The sequence below is a fragment of the Gekko japonicus genome, unplaced genomic scaffold, assembly GCF_001447785.1.
Source record: "Gekko japonicus isolate JY-2015 unplaced genomic scaffold, Gekko_japonicus_V1.1 scaffold4717, whole genome shotgun sequence".
Taxonomy (NCBI): Eukaryota; Metazoa; Chordata; class Lepidosauria; order Squamata; family Gekkonidae; genus Gekko; species Gekko japonicus.
In genome coordinates this window covers 39,011-47,941 of record NW_015177156.1, presented here as the reverse complement: position 1 = coordinate 47,941, position 8,931 = coordinate 39,011, and the positions used below count along the sequence as shown (strand labels likewise).

The following is an 8,931-nucleotide window of genomic DNA, read 5'->3' as shown; positions in this document are numbered from 1 at the left end:
TGAGTTACAATAAATCTCTGGCCTGGCCAAAAGCCAAATCACTTCTCTATCATAGGGCGGGACACCCAGAAACTTATAATTCTATTATTAAAATACACGACTAAGAGGCCGCTCGGTCCGAATAGTGAACAGCATTTTGGTGGGAAAATCTGCCTCACAGAGCAGCAGCAGCAGGGGTCTGTCATACCATGCGCTTAGCTTGAAGAGCTCACAAGGTGGCTTCCCACAAGAAAATGAAAACACAACATCAAGATCTTTCAAGACTCTGATAAACTGTTCAACCGTTAACTCGCCCACCTCCATATTTTCATCAATCTCCTCCTCTTTCTCCAGCACAAACGCCATTTTAACCGAGTTCTTCAAGCCAGTTCGTTCCATTTGACAAAACAACGTTCTCAATAGCCCATAAACATTCTGCTAGCCATTATCTTCAGTAAGTCCTTGCCATTGGATAGACACAACACAAGCCAAAAATGCCAACAGTTAATCCTCCCCCCCAAAAAAGAAAATAAATACTTAAAGACACCAAGTCCTCTTCCATATTTCTCCCGGCCGCTATCCTTCTCAAATCCGGACACATTTAATTGGGGTATTTTCATTTCTTCTTATTTAAATCTCCGAAGTATGCGTACTCACGATTTCCTTGTTTTCTTTTCCTATATTGCTGCAGTTGTTGTAGATATTTATCCCAGTATGGCTCATCCTTATTGTGAATATATCGGTGTAAAGTAAGATAGTCTCTCCGTCTGAAGCTCTTCCCACACTCCAAGCACTGATAGGGCTTCTCCCCAGTGTGAATGAGTTGGTGTGATGTAAGGCTGTGTTTCTGTCCAAAGCTCTTTCCACACTCCAAGCATTTATAGGGCTTCTCTCCTGTATGAATCCTTTGATGTATAGTCATGTAGCCACTGCAAGAGAAGCTCTTTCCACACTCCAAGCATTTATACAGCTTCACTCCTGTGTGAATCCTCTGATGTAAAGAAAGGCTATACTTCTGTCTAAAGCTCTTTCCACACTCCAAGCATTTATATGGCTTCTCCCCAGTGTGAATGAGTTGATGTGAAGTAAGGTGGTGTCCTTTTCTGAAGCTTTCCCCACACTCCAAGCATTTATATGGCTTCTCCCCAGTGTGAATGAGTTGATGTGAAGTAAAGTAGTGTCTTTGTCTGAAGCCTTTTCCACACTCCAAGCATTTATAGGGCTTCTCCCCAGTGTGAATGAGTTGATGTAAACTGAGGTGTTGTCTCTGTCTGAAGCTCTTTCCACACTCCAAGCATTTATATGGCTTCTCTCCTGTGTGAATCCTTTGATGTTTAGTCATGTCGCCATTGTGAGAGAAGTCCTTTCCACACTCCAAGCATTTATACAGCTTTACTCCTGTGAGACTCCTCTGATGTAAAGTAACACTATCCTTCAGTCTGAAGCTCTTCACACAAACCAAGCAACCACATGTTTTCTTGCCTTTTTGGATTTTCTCATCTTTCTTAACAGTGGATATGCAGCTGAACCTTACCCCCTTCATGGGGCTCTTATTCCTTCCCTTTTCCTTTGGTATTTTTCCTTGTGTTAGGATCTCAGACACATTTCTGCCCTGAACGGTAACCAGTTGCTTACTCCCCCTCCATTTTCCTTCCTTTTTTCTTTTCAGCTGCCTCGGAGGTCCATCTCGATTCCAAAGTTCCACCTTCAGATCCTCATCTTCTGATGACACCCCTCCTGGTGGCTGCTGACTCCCAGTCTTTGATGCATCTCCTGCTGGAAAGGAGAGAGAGAGAAATCCAATAAAAAGTCTGGGAAAGAGAGGCCACATAGCACAGCCTGTCATTACCAAATGGTCCTTTCCCAAATAAGAATTGGAGGACTCAAAAACCCTCTGGCAAGGGAATAGGACAGGCAGAGGAAGAAGAGGACAGAGGGACTGGAAGGGCAGATGAAAGAGAAACTGCTTGTCTGCAGTCCCCTGACAACTGGGCAGGCCTCTCGCTCCAAGGACTCTTTAACAGCACAACCACGGCATCTTTGTGCTCCTAAGACTGAGGAGATTTTGTCCCCTGTGGACAGAAAAGGAGAGGTCAGCCCTTTTTTGTCTGTTTAAGAGCTCCCCCATATGAAAGAAGTTTTCCTGTTTGCAAAATGTATTTATCTATTTGGAACAGCTCCACGTCACCTCTCCAAGGAACCTCTGCAAGGTGGCTTACAGAATAAAACATAAAAAACCCCAGAGAGGTCCTTAAAACACAGCTCTCAAAAACCCAGGTACAGCATCCAACAACAAAACATGGCAATGCATTTTAAACATTCCTCTGGCTAACAATAGAAGATCACAGAGGCCCCGGTCACATGGTAAAGTTGCCACGGGAGAGGCACGGATGGTGGGCGGATTATCTGGGCGCAACCACACCCCAACATCTGGGAAGTGGAGCGCACCCGTGGCTTATCGCCGAAAGTGCGCATTAAAAAGTAGTACCTCCAAAGTATTGGTAAGCGGTTTGCCACGGGCTGCCTCCAGACTCCCACGGAGGCTTTCGCCTCCGGCCCCTTGCTTACACGCCGGCACTGAGGGAAGGACCCGTGGTGTGCCGCCGGTGCGTCTGATCGCGTAATCACGGATCAAACTGCGCCAGGGCAATTAGCCATGCCTCCCCCCCACGATATCCGGCCCATGTGACCGGGGCCACAATGATTCTTCTAAAAACAACCTGAACGAAAAGCCTGGGTAAAGAGAAACATTTTGGCCTGGCACCTTAAAGAAAGTAGCGTCGGCACCAGGTGAACCTCACGGGGGAGGGCATCCCAGAGGCAAGATGCCTTTCTGTGGCCGTCACTCACCTGAACTCTAAAAGGAGGGCGGAGCTTGTGAGGAGGATCTTAGATTGTGGGCTGGACAGTAGGAGAGGAGGCAGTCTTTTCACGTAACCTGGCCCCAAGCCATTCAGGGCCTTAGAGGTAAGAACCTGCCCTTGGAATTGTGCCCAGAATAGGGACCCCGCGCAGATCTTTCGGCACCAGGGTGAGACCATCCCTGTATCCTGACGGTAGCCTGGTTACCCCATTTAGAGCCAACTGACATTTCCAGACCGTTTTGAAAAGCCACCCCCAAAATCAGTAGGCCAACGAGCACCACCAATACCACATTGCATATTTCACCTTTTTTGCTTCGGTAGTAAGAAGAGGGGATCCCCTGGGAAATGTGAGGAATGGCGGTGAGGAGGAAAGGGCCTGGGGAATTTCCACCCACCCAAATCTCCCCTTCCAGGATGCCTGGTGACGCTTGGAGGGGCCTGGCAAAATTGGTCTGCAGGAAAATCTGCAGCCAGGCCCAAGGCCTATGTGTGTGAGAGAGAAAGGCTGTCCTGAGGCCTACAAAGTGCTCCACTCCTCAGCCTCAGGCCTAGGTTGATGACATGGGATAGTAGAAACTAGCTCACTAAAGTACACAGCAGAGATCCTTCCTGGATGGGCCTTCTTTGTTTCCCTGAAAGAGCCCCAAAGGATTCTGTTTCTCACCAGTTCAGTCGGGAAGGAAATGTCCTCTTCAAGTCTTCCTGGTAAAGTCTCCAGTGCTTCTTCTGATGCAAGGCCTTCCTCCGCTCTCGAGGTCCCATTTTCTGTGGGGGGGGGAGAGAAATGGAAAATATCTGTTCTATCAAGGGAGGATACTGGAGAGGAGCAAAATCTTCTGTGTCTATCAGCCTGTAAGGAGTGTGGCCCCTCTTTAAGTTCACGCCTGGACAGGAGTGGATGACCCTGGAACAGAGTATTATCCCCCCCACCCCAATGAGGGAAGTATTCTCTTTAAAACAGACACGTGGAAACTAAGAGTGTGGTTCCAAAGAGCAATGCATTAATCCCTCAATCAGGGCTGCCCTGAGATGATTCATCTCTCCTGTTAACCATCCCTACAGGTTGTCAGTGCTCTGACTGAAGAGAAGTCCGAAGTTGTGTTAAGGGAAAACCTTGTATCCCAGCCAAAGATCACTCCTGTCATCTTTTCAGATTTTTATTTACAATGAATCAGATGTAACTTTTGTTAAAAATTAGACTCAGAAGGATCACATAAAAATACTTTCATACTTTAATGAAAGCAGAAACTGAAAGACAGACATCTATCTATATGAAATTTGAAATATTAAATACAATCTCTGGGCGGTCCAGGAACCCAAAACTGCTGATAAAAATTGCTTTTTATTAACGTTAAATTAGACTGTGTGAAAGAGCTGTGTGTGGCTCCTGAGCTGCAGTTTGGCCACCCGTGCTCTACAGAGTCCACTAGATGTGATAGCATCCCTGGGGAGGAAGCAGGGAAACTGTTGTCATTTTAGTGCATAGTAGGTGGCTGAAACTGGCCCCCCACCCACAGATTTTTTGGGACTTGGAAAGGTGAGCAGGGGAGGACAAGAGTGCCTGGCACGCTGTACACTTGGTCAGGATTGAGCCCTCACGGCTTTTTAGAATCTCCCATCAGGCCCTGAAACACTGTCGTCATCCGAGGTCCAACATGGCTTCACAACTGCCATCTCCCACCGGGGAAGTGATCTTTGTAGCCTGGAGCACAACTGGTAATCCTGGAGAACTCCAGGAGAGACTTCCCAGAGTCAGATACCCATCACTCTTGGGAAAAGGCAGGAGGGCTTCTAGTGTCCCGGCCCCACTGCTGGACCGCCTGGTGGCACCTGGTATTTTTGGCCAGAGTGTTGGACTAGATGGGCCATTGGCCTGATCCAACATTAGCTTCTCTTATGTTCTTATGTTTTCTTAGGAGCCCAACCCAGTCCCTTCCTCCCTCCCTGTGTCACACACACATTCATGGGCTGATTTGCAGGCCGGCCTGGGGCAGTCTGTCCAAACATATTAGTTTCTCCAGGGTGTGTCAAGCAGAAAACCACTGAGGAAAGACCTGCTTGAGGGCCTAAGTGAGCTGGTCAGGCCTCCTGGGGCCAGAGAAGCACGGGGGGTCCATAATTTGGGGGATCTGTTACCCTGTTGCTACAGCCTGGGTTTGTTACAGATACTCCCTCCTCCCTTCTCTTCTGCTTTCATGATAAAAGGGCAAAATTCCTTACCCAGAGAGGCCACCGTCTTGTAGTTCTCCTGCATGACCTCCCAGTAGAGAGCTCTCTGGGCCAGATCCAGCAGAGCCCATTCCTCCCCCGTGAAGAACACGGCCACCTCCTCGAAGGACACTGGGGGTCGTGAAGGAGGATCTCCCCCGTTCATCATCTCTGACTGCCCCTGACCATTCACACAAGGAAGCAGAATCCCACAGGTGAGTCATGAGAAAGAAAGAAACGGAATACATCAGACTAATGGCAAGAAACAGTAAAGGGTCCCTGCCACACGGCAGAGAAAAGGATGGCTGAACTGCGGCTAATCAGAGCCGCACCAAAGTTGAGACGCCGCGGCGGGATCCCACGGATCCTCTGAGCCGTGGTGCATCGCTCCCCGGCACGATCAGATGCCGGGGAGGAAGAGTCGGATGGGAGGGGGAGGCTGCCGAACTGCGCGTGCTCGTGGATACAACCACCTAGGTAGGTGGTTCTTTTTTAGTGCGTGTTTTCGGCGGTAGGGACAGATCAGGGACGGGCAGGCAATGATTCCCAGATGTTGCCATGGGATCGTGCCCGTTTGCTCCGCCCCCGTTCCGTCCCCCTCTTGTCCCAAACCGCCTCGTATGAACAGGGCCAAGGTATCTCTTCAGAGCCTGAAAAGTATCCCAGGAGTCAGATGTACTAAATGGAATGACTCTGTACTCAGGGATTCGAAAACTGACTTGGAGCTATTGTTAGGGACTACTGTGCATCTAGACTTCCCCTGGATTCAATCTGTTTCCAGCTTGCACGTAATTTAAAGCCAGTAGACATCGACTGACTGTTTCGACTGGGGAATAAATAAATATCAACTCTGTCTTCAAGAGAAAACCTGGACAAAAAGTTCTGCAGTGACAATGAGAGAAAAGGCGAAGGTCGGAAACGCAGGGAGACGGAAGGTTGAGGGGGCGCACAGAAAACATGCTCTTGGCTGTAGAAACAACAGCGCAAGGAACAGGATTCCAAGCTCGCCTCCCTGAGGTGCTAGATTACTATGCACAGGGAAGTCTGGGTTTGGAGCACCATGCCAGCACTCCAGGCCCAGCCGGCCAAGAAGCAGAGATGGGGGAAGTGCAGAAGAGGACCCGGGAGAGGCTGCCAGCGCTTATCGGGAAGGAGAAGAACCGAAAAATGGAATACTGAGGACTCGGCAATTCTCTCCAGCCGGAAAGGGGGGGCTCCTAAGCCAAGGGCTGGGAATCAGCGGGCCAATTCGCGGCCGCCCCTTTTCTGAGGGATTTATGCCCTCTGACCAACCCGCTGAGCCCGGCCACTTTTTGCTCACTGTTCGTGGGAAACTAATAAATGCAGAAGGAATACATACACTATGTAGAAAATGGAAAGCCAAGTTGTTATTCATTTGACCCCATTTTTGGTTCGTCTTTAACTCTGGATGCTCCAAGCTCAGGGGCGAACCAGCCATTTAATGTACTGAGGTCCCTGCCACACGGCAGGGAAAAGGATGGCTGAACTGCGGCTAATCAGAGCCGCACCAAAGTTGAGACGCCGCGGCGGGATCCCACGGATCAGATGCCGGGGAGGGAGAGTCGGATGGGAGGGGGAGGCTGCCGAACTGTGCATGCTCGAGCATGCGCAGTACGGCCGGGGGCCAGGATGCACCGGCGCAAGGACACGCCGGCCGATCCCACGGCCCGGCTTGAGGCGCTGTACTGGATACAACCACCTAGGTAGGTGGTTCTTTTTTAGTGCACGTTATAGGCGGTTGGGACGGATCAGGGACGGGCAGGCAACGATTCCCAGATGTTGCCATGGGATCGCGCCCGTTTGCTCCGCCCCCATTCCGTCCCCCTCCCGTCTCAAACCACCTTGTATGAACAGGGCCAAGGTATCTCTTCAGAGCCTGAAAAGTATCCCAGGAGTCAGATGTACTAAATGGAATGACTCTGTACTCAGGGATTCGAAAACTGACTTGGAGCGATTGTTAGGGACTACTGTGTATCTAGACTTCCCCTGGATTCAATCTGTTTCCAGCTTGCACGTAATTTAAAGCCAGTAGACATCGACTGACTGTTTCGACTGGGGAATAAATAAATATCAACTCTGTCTTCAAGAGAAAACCTGGACAAAAAGTTCTGCAGTGACAATGAGAGAAAAAGCGAAGGTCAGAAACGCAAGGAGACGGAAGGTTGAGGGGGCGCACAGAAAACATGCTCTTGGCTGTAGAAACAACAGCGCAAGGAACAGGATTCCAAGCTCGCCTCCCTGAGGTGCTAGATTACTATGCACAGGGAAGTCTGGGTTTGGAGCACCATGCCAGCACTCCAGGCCCAGCCGGCCAAGAAGCAGAGATGGGGGAAGTGCAGAAGAGGACCCGGGAGAGGCTGCCAGCGCTTATCGGGAAGGAGAAGAACCGAAAAATGGAATACTGAGGACTCGGCAATTCTCTCCAGCCGGAGGGGGGGGGTGCTCCTAATGCAAGGGCTGGGAATCAGCGGGCCAATTCGCGGCCGCCCCTTTTCTGGGGGATTATGCCCTCTGACCCACCCGCTGAGCCCGGCCGCTTTTTGCTCACTGTTCGTGGGAAACCAATAAATGCAGGAACCTACCGGTGCAGAAACCCAACTTTGTTTCGGAGATCCCTCCTCTGTGCGTCCAGCTCTTGCTCCGAAAGCCTCCCCGCCCTCCCCAATGCTCCTTCCATGTTGCTCTTTCGGTTCAGGCTTCTTCCTCCCCCCCTTCCCCAAATCTCCTTAAGGAACCACAAACGCACCTTCTTTGCTGCAACCACCCAAATTCCTCCTCCGACCTGGGAGAAGAGAGCTCAAGGAGAAGAGTCTTCGATTTCCCTCCGAGGAACAACGAGGGTCGGGTCGGGTCGGGTAGGCTCCACGTGTTTCAAACTCCCCGGTCCTCTCTCGGAGCCAACGAAAGAACCACCAAGATACACGATCTGTGATGGGAATTGGTCCAGTCCCCTCTTCCGCCTGCAAAGGCTTTCGGGAATTGTAGTTCACAGCAACGGAAACAGCTGTAGTAATGAAACCAAAAGTGTTTTGGGCCGGGATTGGGAAAGTTTCCCCCGTCATCAGCTTCGGGCTGTTTTCAAGCTCCTCCTCTGCTCCCAGGAATTCTCACATGAAGCTGGTCTGTCTGTCTCCATAACCTTAAGAAACCAGGAACATAATTAAAGATCCAGAGAAACGGGTGGGTGGGAGAACTGATTTCTTTTTAATCATCTACCTGCCTTGGGCGTTTCAGAAGAAAAGCAAAACTTCACTGGGGATCAAACCAAAGGTTTGTCTTATCCCACAGTGGCCAGCCCCATAAGTCTGGAAAGCCCACCCAAGGCAGGTAGATGATCGGCCCCACGGAGTTGTCCCGGTATCCAGGAGTAGACTACCTCTGAACATGGAGGTTCTGTTTAGCCATCATAACCAGTGTTCCCTCTAAGCTGAGTTAGTGTGAGCTAGCTCACAGCTTTTTAACCTCCGGCTCACAGTTTTTTGTCGTAGCTCAGGAAGGATGGCTCCAGAACAAACTAATGGCTCGCTCACAACATTAATGCCAGCGGCTCACAAAGTAGAATTTTTGCTCACAAGACTCCCCAGCTTGGAGGGTACATTCATTGATCATAACTAATAGCCACTGAGGGGCCTCGCCACCTCCAGTACTCTGCCCCATTCTCTTTTAGAGCAGTATAAACTAGTGGCAGTCACACCCTCGTTTTTTAAAAAACGATCCAGTCGGGGAGCCCCATTTAGTCGTTCCCCCTCACCCCTTTCCCGGCTTTCTCTGAATCGTTAAGTAGAAGGCAACAGAGATCCGTTTCGGAACGGGGTAAAAGCGGAATTTTTAGAATGAAGTCCCCCCTTTCCCCAAACCC

At 50.1% G+C, this 8,931-nt stretch overlaps 1 pseudogene; it reads right to left on the bottom strand.

Annotated features, from left to right (window-relative positions):
- Positions 1-556: 556 nt before the first annotated feature.
- LOC107124849 overlaps positions 557-8,931 on the bottom strand; it is a 26,118-nt pseudogene continuing 17,743 nt past the window's right edge.